Source organism: Leptodactylus fuscus, chromosome 1, assembly GCF_031893055.1.
Source record: "Leptodactylus fuscus isolate aLepFus1 chromosome 1, aLepFus1.hap2, whole genome shotgun sequence".
Classification (NCBI taxonomy): Eukaryota; Metazoa; Chordata; class Amphibia; order Anura; family Leptodactylidae; genus Leptodactylus; species Leptodactylus fuscus.
The window spans coordinates 195,782,397-195,794,401 of record NC_134265.1 but is presented as its reverse complement, the minus strand read 5'-3'; the positions used below and the strand labels follow the sequence as shown (position 1 = coordinate 195,794,401).

Sequence of the window (12,005 nt, the reverse complement as noted above, 5' to 3'; positions counted from 1 at the left end):
ACATAAGTTGGCCGTTGCCAATGGACAGACTCATTTCTAATGTTTTTAAAACTGATTTTCCAAAATTTGCCAATTTGGCAGACAAAAATCTATTTCCTGACCCTGAACTGTTTGGGCAGACTTTTTTTTTTGTACACTAAATGCAGGTAAATCATCAAATCCTTCCAATATACAGCATATGTGAATGCCTTCAAGGCACAGTTACACATACAGTATACTCTTAATATTCTCATTATAGTTTACCTTTCGTGCCAGCGCTCGAGGGGGTTAAGTGAAAAGGAATGCAGAAATGACTCACAATTTACGACATACTTCTAAGGTATACTCCACCTTTTTCAGCCTTTTCCCACAGCGCACCTTCCTCTTGCTTTGTCGCTTTCATAATAATGGTGAAACTTGCAGTCATCCACCGTTTATTGAAATGCGGCTTAAAAACAAAAAAAAGTGAAAATGTGTGTATTTTTTTTTGTTGTTGTTTCCCTGCAGCATTTTTCATTGCACTCTTACTGTTTTTTTTTTTTTTGTTTGTTTGTTTGTACCCCCCCCCCTGCGGTTTTTCTAACCATATTACATCTTGCTTGCGTTACCGTGTGTAAAATTGACATGTTGTTTTTTGGGGGGTTTATTTAAATGGGATTAGCTAGACTCTCATTCTCTACTGTACGCAATAGCTTTTGTGTGTTTGTTTTTGTTTTTTTTGTTTTTTTTAGCAAATTTTTTAATGTTATTGTCTGTTAAACTTTTCTGACAGATGCTAGTAACTGACTTTAACAGTAGTGTGAACACACCCACTAACATAACACACGACATTGGGAACGGACACACACGGTCTATGTTCGTTACTCTATCACAGTTAATGTCTTTTGAGGTCATGCTCTGATGGATGATCGCAATGGACATCAGCAGTGGTAGTGTGAGTCTAACCCTACCCTGAGCCACCATCAATATTTTGACAATATTTGTTTTGGGCTCTTTCAGAAGTGGTCCCTAACAAATGGGTTTGTGAAATCCCTGATTAGATTTGGAAGCCTTCTAACGTTCAAAATAAATTGAAGGATGAGTAAAAGATGAAACTAATGAAAACGAGAGATATGGTAGATAATAATAATAATAAAATATTATTAATAATTAGGCTAGATTCACACAATTTTTCACACCCGTCTTTCCCCCCAAGGGGACACCCAATTTCACGGATCCTGCATACGTTTTAGTGTGTGGAGGGATCTGTGAAATCTGCCAAAATTAGGACATTAACCTATATTTTGACTGTCCATAACAATAGTCCTGTGAAAATCATGGTCATTTGAATAGCCCCCATTCACTGACAGTGATATTAATGCTGTCGAGTAATGTTTGTTTAAATTTTTTTTTTTTTTTTTTTAAAAAAAAAACCTGACGACACTTGGCCAGTATTCACTATCATCTGAATGAAGCCTTAACATATATAGTTAAACTATCTTTCTAAAAAGCAGAGCATTTTACATTACAAAAATTGTGACTTGTTCCAAAATTATATAAAATTTTCAATTTATTGTTTAGAATGCAAAAAGTGAAGTACAATCATAAAATCACTTGCATAAGTTAAAGGGGCTCCATCACTGGATTTTCGCTATTTTAGATAAACATATGCCTGAATGGCCTTTAAAAAGGCTATTCAAGTCCTGCTAAGGGTTTGTTAAAAGATCCCTCCCCCACCCCCGTTTTTATGAATTTAACTTTTAAACTTATATGTAAATGACCATGAGCGTTCCCGTGCACCCCTCACGTCATACTCTCTTCATGCCATCCACTCTTGCTTCTTGTATGCAAGAACCAAGAGTGCTTTCGAATCACAGCTTCTGTCTCTTCCCTGCTAGTGGCACAGGATCAATGATGATGTCACTACTGCTCTGTGATTGGCTTGTCCCTGTGATGTCACTACAAGGTCCTTCTAAGTAGTGATTATGCAGAGCAGGGGCTGTAGCTTCCTGTATCATATCATAGATCTACTGTGCACATGGAGATCTATGATAGACACAGGGAGCTGCAGCCCCTTTAAAGCATCTCAAAGTTATTGCCTTATAAAGGGACACATCAGTTTTGAAAATTAGGGCCATGTCCTTAAATGGGTTGTCCAGGCAAAAAAAATTCTTTTTGAAATGGGCTGGGGGAGGTGAAAAAAAAAAATCATACTCTCCTGTCTCCAGTGCTCTGGTGTCCTCCCAGTGCGATCTGGTCATACTGCTCCAGTGTCTTCTTGAAATGAAACTCCTAGCTGGCTGTGATGTCCCAGATCACTTCTGCTGCAGTTACTGGCTGACCTCATCAGCATCAGGAAGTGACCCCAGGACATCACAGGTAGTGATGTCACATGTCTTTCACTAAGGCCCCTGATTGGCCTCAGTACTCATGTGCCGCTGGGGCACCCACTGGAAGACAAGAGTGGATTGGCAGGACCAGACCGCGCTCGGAGGCATCAGGGAAACGTGCGTGTTTGTGTGTGTATAATAATAAATATATATTTTATATAATGTGTGGGGTAAAATTATTATTATTTTCCCACGGCCTATTTTTAAAATCTCAAATTTTCCCCAGACAACCTCTTCAAGAGGTTAAAGAACACTACAATCATGCAGACTATTTTGATCAGTGCTCTGGCCATTGTTGTTTCCACAAATAGAAAACGAAAAATAGCGTTTGTGTTGCCCAGTGGTACTCCTTTCCCATACTACTTTTGTACATTGTACTATTCCTGTGTTTCACTGAAGACATGTATTCACAGACACATTAATAAACCGGTCCAGTTCATGAATTGGTGAACAACTTCTAAAAAGTGGATGAAACTCTAACATTAGAAATGGTTACTCTAAAAGGTATTTTTAACAGATGGGAAAAACTAAAATGGATTTTTGCACGTGGCATAAATATTGATAAAAGAGAACAGTAGTATACTGTAAATTGTAAGCAGATGGATTTTAATATTTCCACTCACTGCATACTATTTACCAGTGGTATAAAGTGCAGTATTTTCTTCTGAACTGAAAGGGTTACTGACCTTCTAGAAGCCAACAATTCTAGGCATGGAATGTTTGTAGCTGTGATAAGTTCCTTTTCTCCTCTCCATTACTGAGCCTTTACTTCTGACCCTTGATAGTTCACGTCTGCTATGATGAATCAAGGACTAGACAGGTCATCAACCAGACATGGAATACATCAGATTTTCACAGATCCCATAAAAATACTAGCCTTGACCGCTTAACTTGGCTACGATTGGTCAGTAGCACTAGCCTTTCTCTTTGGCTTGCTTTATCCAAGTGCCATAAACTCTTAATTATTGTCTCACCATGGGTATATTTGCACTATGCAGTGTTTATTGTGATTTTTGCAAATTTGTGGCAAGAACAATTTTGACCATTTTGTGAGGTATACCTGCATAAAGCTCTGCTTTCTACAGCTATATATTGTAGTTATGTATACTCACGTTGTGAAGTATATTCAGATTTTCTTGCAGAAAATCTACAACGTAATACAGCAGCATTTAAGACTGAGATTTTAATTTTTTTTTTTACCTGCAGCACGTCAACTGTATATGGATTTTCGGTGCACACTTCACCTGTCTCAATGGTGATATTAGCAAGAAAGTATGGGATAAATCACATTTGGATTTTAGTGTAATATGCCTTTTTATGTGTGCATGTAGCATGTGATACTTTATAAATGTTTGTAGTTATGTTAATATTGGTGATCTGCTGCTTGTTTTTCACAAATCTATGAGATGAGGTTCTACTTTGTAAAAGAGAAATGCAATCTCGATAACATTCACAGAGGAAGCACCCAAAGCCAAATATACAATAAAACTACAAGTGTTAAAATGCTTTATTAGGCCTTCTCCTCTATGCTTTTCAGCATCGACTCCATTTTGTAATTGACTGTCAGACACCCATGTCTTTGGTATGCAGTATGGCTGGAATTACCGGCCTTGTAGAGGCCCTAGATCAGATTACTGGAAAAAGAGGGTTTCGCTCAGATATTTTAAAAAAAAAAATTCAAACCAACATAAAGCTATAGGTTTGTCACATGAAGGCTGGTTACTTATTTATTTTTATGCACCCATTGTGGTAATATCACAGTAAAGTGCAGTGCTTTTACAGAATTTTTGTGTTTATAGTCATATATGAATACATCTCCATTGTTCTGATAAATATTTGCCAGCTGCAAAAGGTCAAGTGTTTGAAGGCACATACTGCGCATGCCCAATACGCTCAGTAGCTCCTACACCCACACGGCATGTGCAGTACCCACCTTCATTTGGAAATATAAGGATGGCGCACAAGCATGCGCAATATGCACACCTGGGACCCAAAGAGACTGTGCATATTGCACAGGATTTTGAGCAATGAGACGGTTAGAGCAGCGCTGGAATTCTAGTGATGACACTAGCATGAAGATTGGGGGAAGGCTCAGAAAAGAGAAGAGGACGGTACATAACTGTATAGAAGGATGAAATCACCTGTGCTCTCTGAGTAGGCTGAAGATAAAGGAGGAAAGTGAGGTTATTTCAAATCTACAGGATGCATCTGAAAAACAGTTACTGCTAGAAAAGTCTTTATAAAGGCTTCAATAAATGATGTCAACTTAAAAAACAACAACCCCCCCCCCCCCCCAAACCGTTTTTGGCAATAATAGATTCCTTTTAAGTTAGCCACTGCCTTTCTCACAGATGCTTCAACTGGATCAGTGCATATAGCAACAGGATCAGCCATCCTTTCTAGTGCAGCATGCAGACCATTATGCTTAATGTATTGGACCAAGGGGGGACTAGATCTAAAACGAAATTGTGCCACCTTCTGTTTGAGGCATAAGTGGTCTTTGTTCCAGATAGAGAAAAAATAAATAAATTAAAAAATTCCTGAGAGAGCTGCTGACAAGAAGGGGTTTCTGGAAGACAAATCCTTGAAGGCTAAGATTTTTTTTTTTTCCCCCTGTCCCCCCCCCCCCTTTTTTTTTTTTTTTTTTTTTTTTAAATTTATTTTGCTTGGACAACCTCTTTTAAGGGTCTCCCTCCTGCCTCCAGATATACTTTGATAAATGGTTTCTCCTTATCTTCAAGCAATATTGGAATGGGGAGTGTAAAATGTATTTCTTCTGGTTGCAGTTTCCCCAAGTCCATGTTCCAAATGGAAGCTTCAGGACTATAATAAACCCAAGATATCTGAACAAATTAATTTCTTACAAAAGATTCAAAATGGAGACTATAAAAATCACAATCTCTCTTATAAAAAGGAATACAGAAGATGTAGTATAATGTCCACCCTTACCAGTAAGCAGGTTCTTTTTATTAATGACCAAAAAAAACACTGTGTATTGGGGCAAGACCCCCTTTATCTAGTGCACAAATTGTCTAGCTACTGATGTTATACCAAATGTTATAAAGGTGTTCACACTGAAGTTACCTCCCTAAGGGGGGAGGGGTTATAACGCCACCAAACATTTACCTCAAACAATTAGAATATAAAACAAAGTACTTTACTAGATACATTACAAAAGAGCCACAACCTTACTTTTTGGTCCTTTATTCATATAGTTAGGTACATAAGACCTCTCTTCAGACCCCCAGTGTATAATTAGCAGAGTCCCAAAGTAGATGAGCACCTGGGCAGGCCCCCCACACTCTTCCAGCCTCCCAGGATGTCATGGACATCCAGTCACAGGCCTTAGATGTCACATGACCACTGATCATGTGGCTAAAACTGAAATTGTAAAAAAAATTTTTTAATGAGAACTGGCTGTCATCCCTATGCTTGTGGGATTTTTTTTTTTTTTTTTTTTTTTTTTTTAAGTAAACTAGGGCCTACTATGGGACTTTATACTGTGTAGGGGATGCTATGGGTCCTCATTTAGAAACTGGGAACTTTGGCATAAATGGGAGGGGGGAAGGTAATTTCTTAAAAGCCTGAGGCCCATGGTGCCTTAAGGGGTTTCCCAGTTGTTAAAACCTATGGGACAAATTACAGGACCTAATCTATATCCTGTTTAATTTCATCACAGTTTCGGATTTATTTTCAGGTCTATAACCCCTATATTTTGTTTTTTAATACCACTACCCCCTTCACCAACACCACGTGAGCAGTTCAGCCAGCAAACGAAACATCACAGCAGCACATGACTTCCTTGCCCATTGAATCCACTCATGGGAGTGATTTATTGCCTGGTAAGAGATGCGGAAGAGAGTCATGCTGCATGGTCTAAAGTGGGACACGAGACTGTCACAAAATAAACCTGTAGCTAGAAAGGAATTCGCACACAGGGGAGAGTGGAGAAGGTAGGGCTACACCAGGGGTTCTCAAATTCCGGCCGGAGGGCCACATGCGGCCCTCCAAGCACTTCTGTCTGGCCCCGCCAACAACGCTGGCAGGCGTGCATTTATAATGAAGTTCCTGGGGAGCTCGGGCCAGGCCATGGAGCACACTTCACTTTACCTATTGGAGGGCACCGCTCCCGATGTCTGTGCGATTTGCTCTGCCTCCGGCCCACTATTTAAAAAGTTTGAGGACCCCTGGGCTACACAGTGAGAACAAGCAAAGGAATCATGGGAAATTGTATGGAGAACAGAAAGAGAAGAGAAGTGAGGACTTGAGAACATAAATTGTGAAAAATATCAACAATTTCAGGGTTACAAGTCCATCTTCAGAGGTCTTGATGTTCCTTTGTCCAGGGTGCGCAACATAATCAGAAACTTCACAGCCAATGCCACTGCACTGTAGCTAATCCCCCTGGACGAAAAATTGATGAAAGGTTGCAACGCAGGATAGTTAGACTGGTGGATAATCAGCCCCAATCAAGTTCGAAAGAAATTATAGTTGTCCTGCAGGCTCAGGGTGCGTCAGGCCAAGTGTCTGTTAGGAGACCCAGGAGGACCACACTGCTGACACAGAGACAGAAAAAGGTTAGACTACAGTTCACCACCAACATGTTTGTGAGTAAGCAAAAATCTTTCTGGGAAAATGTCTTGTGGACAGCTATAACCAACATAAAACTTTTAGGTATAGCACATCATTCTACTGCCCACCGAAATGAGGCCTACCAAGAAAAGAACACAACAACAGTCACATATGGTGGAGGTTCAAAGTTGTTTTGGGGTTGTTTTGCCACCTCTGGCACTGGGTGTCTTGACTGCGTGCAGGGCATTATGAGATCTAAAAATTAACAAAGATTTTTAGGCCTCAGTGTAGGGCCCAGTGTCAGAAAGCTGGGTTTCTGTCCTAGGTTATGGGTCTTGCGAGAATTATGCAAAACATTACTTCAAAAAGCACCTAGAAGTGGATGGAAACAAAACACTGGAAAGTTCTGAAGTGGCCAACAATGAGTCCGGTGAACACCTGTGGAGAGATCTTAAACTTGCTGTTGGGAGAAGGCACCCTGCAAGTATGAGAGACCTGGAGCAGTTTGCAAAAGAAGAGTGGTCCAAAATTCCAGTTGAGAGCTTGTTTATATAGGAAGCGATTGATTTCTGTTGTTAGGCTGAGGTCATGTTGCGGAAAAGCTGCATCATCTTGTTGCAGATTTTGCTAAGGTTTTTTGAGCCAAAGACAGAAGTGGATCCCACAGGAGGGAGGTGTAGAAATGCTTCATATTTCCTATTCCTATTGAAGCCACTGTGGCTGAAAAAAATGCAGCAAAATCTGCAACAAAAAGGCAGCTTTTCTTCCCATTCATCCACAGACCCAGCACATGCAGACGTTCTTATAGTGTCAGATGTTGATCACACAGCTCTGACTGTTGGGCATTTATCCCAGCCAGGGTTTTATTAACACCAGCCATTGGCATCCAGGGTCTTGGGTATGTTCACATTACATTTTGAGGGGTAGATTTTGAGCCTCAGTGGTCATATTTTCGATTCCTGTGACCTCACAACATGTGACCAGTGAGGTCAGTGATTGACCGTAGCAAAACCTTGGTTAGAAGTATATAGTTTTTGGGTTTTTTTTTTTTTTGCATGAAATACTTTCTGGAGATTTGTTGGATCAGTTGGACAGTCCTGCAAAGCTTTATGGTTTATTACTTTGAATAAATGTCACTTAATTTTGAATTTATGCTTGCTGGTTTTCCCTCCTCTGGACCACAGTCCTGCCTTCTTGACCAAGTGGGAGGCTGACTTGAATATTGTCTTCTCTGACCTCACAGTGCTCCAGGATTTGTGCATTTGCCCGCAAGGGCTCCATTGCAATCAAATACCAAGAGGCAGGATACAAGCTCTTAACCAGATAGATCAGGGGTAGGGAATCTTTTGGCTCTCCAGCTGCTGTGAAACTACAACTCCCAACATGCTCCATTCACTTCCATGGGTGTTCCAAGAACAACAAAGCAAGTATGCATGCTGGGAGTTGTAGTTTTTCAACAGCTGGAGAGCCGTACGTTCCCTACCCCTGAGATAAATGATACCATGTCTCATCTAAATGACTCAAAATTTTTCCGGCTGCCTCCTCGAAGCGTTGCAGTGTGTCACAAAGGAGGGGATGCTACTGCACATTTTGGGTCAATGCGGAGGTTCTTTGGCGAGGATTTTGACGCTGAATCCGCATCAAAATCCGCCTCCAAAAAAACCTCACCATAGATTTCTATGTATTCCGCTAGCTTTTTTTTTTTCCGCTAGTGGAAAAAAAAATGACATGACCTTTCTTCAGGTGGATTTCGCCTTAAAAAAAAAATCAATGGGAGGTGGAAAAAACGCTAGTGGTTGTTGACACTACTTGCAAAGACTGCTTCAAAAACAGCTAGCGGTCTTTTTAAGGTGCATACATTGTGCTGGAGGAAAAAAACATTTCCTAATTCCTGAAGCTAATTTTTTTTTCCTCTCCAAAAAAGCTAGCAGAACCCATTGAAATCAATGGGAGGCTTTTTTTTTTTTCAGCGTGGAAAATTCCACACCAAATTCCTCACCATTTTCCTCTGTGTGAACACAGGGGCAGTTCACATGTGAATAGGGTGTGGCAGAATTTGTTCAGGAAGCGGTGTTTGACATTGAGGAGGTTTTTGGAGCGGTTTATAGTAAAACCACCAGGCTGTTTTTCCCTCCAGCACAGCAAATGGACCTTTAAAAACCGTATCGCGTTTTTTGGCCCGGTTTTTGGCAAAAACCGCGATGTGGTCTTCCGCCTCCCATTCACTCGTATTGATTTCCCAGGGCGGAATCCGCCTCAAGAAACAGCAGCTTGCTTCTTTTTTCTGCTAGTGGGAACAAACTGCTAGCGGTCTACATAGACCTCTATTGTGAAGGGGCGGATTTTGAGGAGGATTGTATGCCAAAATCCGCCCCCTCTTGCCCCGTGTGAACGGGTTCTAAGGTATACCAGATCACTCCCTTCGGACACCAGCCTTCTATCCGCCCCACCTGATTCTTTCTCTTTTTTTGTGGCCTATGTACAGGGCATTGCGTTGAAGGCATATAATGGGGAATACTGCTGCCGTATAATAGTGGTGTGCTTGGGTAGCAATGGTTTTTGTACAAATTATTGCATTGCTTCTACTCTGTCTCTCTTTCTTAACTCTCTCCCTTTATTTCTGTCTCTGTACGTCGGTCTGTGTCTTTCTCTCTATCTGTGTCTGTCTCTATGTCCCTCTCTCTGTTTCTATGTGTGCACACACGCACTGTATATATGCAAACCCTGGTTTGCCTCTGTGATATATATTTTGCACAATTTGGCTACTACTACTGACAGGTCTAGTCTGCTTTCTGTATGGCTATTTAGCCACTACTAATGGTTGTGCCCCAGTTCTTAATACATGAATGTAATGTTTGGATCTCAATAGGTAAATGTATTGCATATCAGACAAATGTCGGGGGGTGGGGGGGGGGGGCGCCACACTACAAATGTGCCAACATAGATACTGTCTGCTTGTAGCATATTTGCTTTGCTCTGTAGGATTTGTCTTCTCTGAGCACCACCTTCCTTTCTTCTGGTTTTCATGCAGCTCGTATTAAGCCATGTTATTGCTCACTGCCTAAATACCCTGGAGCAACGTACACAAACATTTGTACCGTGCACTTCCCCATTCACATGTTAGCCACACCTAGCCATGAAAGGGTTATTCACATACTGTAGTTCCTTTTTACCCAAGCACATCAAGGGTTTTAGTGGGTTGGGGGAGAGCTTTGGAAGAGAAGGGGGTGTTTCGAAAAAGGAAGGCAGATCCCAGGCTGGGCTGTTTCCAGCTGCCTTATGATTGGTTAAGTATAAGGGCGGCACTTTGGTAGATGTGGAATCCTGGAGTGGAGTAAGGCCGGAGCTGGAGGAGATGCACTTAGTGCTGTGTGTTCACAGTGACCTTATCTGCTTATGTACTCATGCAGATGTGCCTTGTCAGCACTGCCCTGTGCACGGAAGCTTTGTCTATAAACACCTCTGATTTTATAGTTCACTGGGGTCATATAATAAAGATGAATGCATTCTCCGTTGCTGCTTTATTATGCTGTGTGTGTATAATATATAATATATATGTTATCTAGTCAAAACTTGATTCTTTATTTTGTGTGCCCCAAAAGAAAGGTAGATTTGCTTTCTGTTCATTTACATTTCCTTTTAGAACTGTTGGATTTGTATAATAGAAGGCGTGTGTAGTCAAAGGGGTTATCCAGCTTCCAAAAATGATCAGCAAATACATCCACTGCAGTGCTAAATACCGTTCCCTTGTGCAGCCTTTTATTGGCTTTATTTTACTTTGAGACTCCTTGTATCACTGTTATTTCTATGCAGTGAATGTGTGAAGAAACTACATTTCCTATTAAATCATCTGTCTTCTCTCACTTTGCTGCTCACAGGGGGAGGAGGGGGGAGTGAGCTTCCAAACAAACATCTCAGAACATGTGACCTGGGATGTGGGAATGATTTATTACCTGTGATTTCATTGGAGAGGAGAGCAGGGAGATGCATCATGGGAGATGTAGTTTCTTGCATGTAAATAACAGTGATACAAGAAGGGTTACACAAAATTTAAAATTAAAAGGCTGCACAAGGTCGCCACAGCAGTGCTAAATGCTCACTGATGTATTTACAGATACTTTTTGGAAGCTGGATAACCCCTTTTAATATAGTGAGTGTAAAGGACACCTCTGCCCAGTGGACCCCTTTTAATATAGTGAGTGTAAAGGGCACCTCTGCCCAGTGGACCACAAGATTTTTTTTTTTTTAATCTGGTTGCCATACAGTAATTATAATTCCATATTGTCAGGACCATTAGTGTAGCCAGTTATTACCATTCAACTTGTTCGATCTTTCATATTGGTTAACACTGTTGCCTTGCAGCACTGGAGTCCTTGGTTCGAATCAAGCCAAGGACAAAATCTTCAGAGATTTTGTATGTTCTCCCTGTGTTTGCGTGGATTTCCTCTGGGTACTCCGGTTACTTCCCACTATCAAAAGACCTACTGATGGGGAAAGTAGTTAGTGAGCCCAATATGGTGGATAGTGACTGACAATATCTGTAAACGCTATGGAATACAATAGCGCTATATAAGTAAAATAAAATATTCTACTTAGTTCTGTTAAGGAAGTGTACAAGAGGCTACAGTGCAAAGAGAACCGTGAATAGGTGAGTAAAATAGATGTCCTACACTTTTACACAGGCATGTAATTTTGCTAATTTCATAAGATTCAGTCAACATCCTTATATCTATGGGGTTTGGTACCCTCAAGAATAGAGGTTTGTCAAACCCCACAGAAAAACAAGTGACCAATTAGAAGGTGATAACCATCAATGGAATAGCATCATCAGCTATCACCAGATAAGGGGGCGTTCACACTACCGTCTGTGTCCGCTACTAGTGTCCGCTCAAAATCTGGCACAGACATTAGGAGCGGACGCTAGCTGTGTCCGTGCCACCTGTCATTTATTTAAATGGGCATTGGGTGCGTTCTTTTGCACTCCGTGCCTGTCCTTCACTGTCCGCATGTAAAGATATCCGACTTCTCAAGCGGACAGAAAAACCCGACATGTCGGGTTTTTCTGTCCGCTTGAGAAGTCGGACA

At 41.0% G+C, this 12,005-nt stretch overlaps 1 protein-coding gene across 2 annotated transcripts in view; it reads left to right on the top strand.

The window, feature by feature from the left end:
- INSR (insulin receptor) overlaps positions 1-12,005 on the top strand; it is a 79,704-nt gene that overhangs the window by 38,542 nt on the left and 29,157 nt on the right. The window lies entirely within an intron of this gene.